Source organism: Anolis carolinensis, chromosome 4, assembly GCF_035594765.1.
Source record: "Anolis carolinensis isolate JA03-04 chromosome 4, rAnoCar3.1.pri, whole genome shotgun sequence".
In the NCBI taxonomy this organism is placed as follows: Eukaryota; Metazoa; Chordata; class Lepidosauria; order Squamata; family Dactyloidae; genus Anolis; species Anolis carolinensis.
In genome coordinates, this window is record NC_085844.1 from 149,696,281 (window position 1) to 149,700,215 (window position 3,935).

Sequence of the window (3,935 nt, forward strand, 5' to 3'; positions counted from 1 at the left end):
GATAGGTTTGTCTTCCAACATAAGCTGGAAATGACTTGAAGGCATACAACAGCAACATGCTAATGCAGGGCTTGGCAACTGGCAGGGCCAAATAACAGTTTTCTTTCTCTGAGACACTCTGGTGCTAAATGGACTATCAAAAATGCCCATTGAAAGTAAAAACATGACTGGAAGTGACCAGAAGTACACCTCTTATTGAAAAAAAAAGGGCATTAAAATGTATTATTGTGCTCGCAGACTTTTTTCTTATGTCAGGAGTGACTTGAGAAACTGCAAGTCGCTTCTGATGTGAGAGAATTGGCTGTCTGCAAAGATGTTTCCCAGGGGACACCTGGGTGTTTTTTTGATGTTTTACCATCCTTGTGGGAGGTTTCTTTCATGTCCTCACATGGGGAGCTAGAGCTGACAGAGGGAGTTCAACCATTTTCTCCCAAGATTCGAACCAGCAACCTTCAAGTCAGCAACCCAACCTTCAGGTCAGCAGTCCTGCTGTCACAAGGGTTTAACCCATTGTGCCACCGGGGGCTCTCAGGCCTGCAACCTGTTTCAAAGTTAAACCACCATTCCAGGACCCCTTTCACATGACACAATTATAGCACTATGATTCCATTTTAATTGCCATGTCTGCACTCTTTGGAATCCTGGGATCTGTACTCTCCAGCTGAGAACTCCAAGTATCCTTCCCTCAACTGCGAATCCCAGGATTCTGTAGGATGTAGCCATGGGAGTCAGTCGTAATGCTATAACAATGTAGTGTGAAAGGGTCCCTGGAAAATTACTGGAAGGATAGAGCCCCCCTTCTTTAGAAAAAGGGCAGCACAGGATGGTCTGGAGTGCTCCCACAAGAGCACTCAAGGCAGCTCAAAATCCACCAATTTGCTTACTCTTTCTAACTATTTCCACTAAAACTGCAACTCCTTGCTTTTGAAAAGGATCCTTCCAAGCTCAAGTAGTGAATCCACATCAGCATTTGATTTGTTTACACAATCAAGGGGTGAATCAAAGCGAACTGTAAGATCAAGAGCTCCTGACTCATTGTTTGTTCATTTCAGAAATGAGTCATCATTGAAGAAACAGCAACAAAGCTGCTATCTTTGGATAGGTGTGTGTGTGTGTGTGTGTACACATATGTGCGTGCACACAACTGCTGCTTCCACAAAGAAACACTGTGACTTGAAAGGACAGATGTGAAAATTGATCAGTTTCATTGTCATTGCATTTCACAGAATCCTGCTGGCATTCCTATTCTGTCTCTGTTCCATGTTGGATTGCAAGAGGTCACTCTCATTTTTGCACAGTGATTTTTACCTGGTTTGATATCCATTTCCCTTCCCCCATGTACATTTTTTAAAATGCATTTTCGTCTTTGACTGGGGTGTGTTTATGTGCATTATTTTCAAATATACATTTGTAGTTATGAACACTTCCTTTCAAATGTATGCATGGTTTTGTGCAGACCCCCCCCCCCAATTTTTTGTTAAAGTGGATCAGAAGCCCTAGAAATGTATCGATCTCTAAACCAATATGTTCTTCATTTTACCAGTATCAAGATGCAGAAGAAACAGATTTTTTTTCACATGAATATGCAAACTCAGGTAATTCTCTTCAATCATTACCAGAAATCCAGTGTTGTCATGGAAGGTACAAAAGCTCATAGTCACAGCCCTAAGGAGAACTGAGTGACATGCCCCCAAGATATAAACACATACACATGTGTACACATACATCCAGCCACACATACACCTTTTCTATAATTATTAAACTCAGAGGATAAAGATATCTAATGGAAAATAAACAAGATTGATAAATGAGCATTTGTTGCTTTTGCTCATATGCCTTCTTGTCATTTCTGACATGGCAACTCTAAAGCATCTCTATCATGGAGGTTTTGGGCAAGATATGATTGGAGGGGTGTGTGCCCTCCTGTGAGATTAAATGTAAATACAATAAAATAAATTTTAGTGAAAAAATGAACTGAATTTGTTCATGATCATATATACCTGAGTTTGGATCCAGGAGCCCAACCACCACTCCCTGTATAGCAAAATCCATGGCTGTTCAAGTCCCATTTTATACAGTGGTGTAATAAAACGGCATCTCCTATGTATAAAACAGCAAAATCATGTTTTGCTTTTGGGATTTTTTTTTTAAAAAGATCAAAATATAAATGGTTGAACCCATGGATATGAAGGGTTGAATGTAATATAAATGAAATAATTAAAAAAATAAACCTGAGTCTAAAAACATTACACTATATTAGCCGGACATTAGGACAACTGTTCTAGCATCTATCTCAATCGATTGATTGATCTATCCATCCATCCATCTGTCTAATCAATTTATCATGGGTCACATTTTGTTCGCCTGCAAGACATTTTATCAATGCTATTGTTGCACTGTGTTATTTCTAATGCTTTACCATTAGCTTCTTTGGTGCTCCCCAATTTTATTGTCCTGGTGCTCACCATTGTCATTGTTGTTACTTCTCTCTTGTTGTTTTATCCATTTTAAAAGGTAGTTGCTTTCTTTTGTTAAATAGATTTTAATTACCTTGTATGCCACCGTGAATATTTATGTTAAATGGGAAGGGGGATCCCGGCTTTAAGAAAAGAAATTCATGGCTGTTTCTTGATAATTTTAAACAAAAGGGCTGTGATTTATCCACAGGCGAGCCCATCATCAGTGATGTGATAAACATGTGTTCCACACTCAGGTATCTGAACCTGGGAACACAGAACATCTCATAAATGCTGCCCTTAGCAACGGTGCAGCAGCAAACTGTCAAAATCCTATTCTTTATGTAATTGTGGGGTCTGCCTGCCTGCACTGATTCAGATGAGATTGTATTCCATGTGGAACAATAAATATTCTTGCGAGCAAAATTTCTCTTCTAGTCCAATAGCCTCCCCCCTCCCTGCGCACCGTTTCAGAGCCAAAGCCTTCCTTTTAGCATGAATAGCAGATATTGATGGAGACTTGCTTTGTATAGAACAGAGGTAGAATAGGCTGAGGTTTCTTTGGACGGCTTTCCTTGGACGTCTCTTCTGCCATCATAATCGACTGCAGAAGGGGTACAGCTGGAGCTAAGCTGAGCGGCTCCACAAAGCAGTGGCAAATCTGGTCCAAAATGAAAGAGATGAGAAGATGGCTTGAAAGCTCTCTTGGCCCATGACCCAATTTGCTATTACAGGACGGGACAATCTAAAAAGGGGAGGGGAAGCCTCACTCGTGAAGTTCTTTATTGCCTGTGCTTGGCATGTTCTGCAATGTCAGTGACACCATTGTGACTGCAATTTACTATTTAACTGGGAAACAATCCAGCCAAGGGATACCAGCTGGAGAGGCACATTTATATCAATATTGGAAGGCAGCAAAATCTCTGAAGGACCCCAGGGGCCCACCGTCAATGTCAGTGCCGACAGAACCATGCCAAGGATGAAAGAATTTTGCTGCAATTGTGGGGGGTTTCTTTTTCTTTCCTTTCTTTTTGGTGGTAATTACTGTGGTACGTAGTTCTGCGATTTCATTCAGAACTCAAGAAACGAAGCAGACACCATTGCAGGGATGGGATAATATCTATGCACTGAAAATAGATCTCAGCTCAGCTCTGATATCACAAATGAATTTTTGTGATCTAATTTAGACTAGCAAAGGGGCAAGCTTATTTTGATCTTTATAGCCAGCAGTTCTTACAGGATTATTATAGTTTCAGTGGTGCATCCCAAGGGCCTAAAGCAGCTTTCTCCTTTCCCTCACTTCTCATGTATAACTAAACTCTCTGGCTCAGTTGTCAAGAAATATTAAATTGTCACCAGCTTTGGAAATCACAAGGAAAAATCTGGTCTTGTCAGCCTTCTGCACTAGGGCATCAAGGACAATAATGATGATGATGATGATGATAATAATAATAATAATAATAATAATAATAATAATAA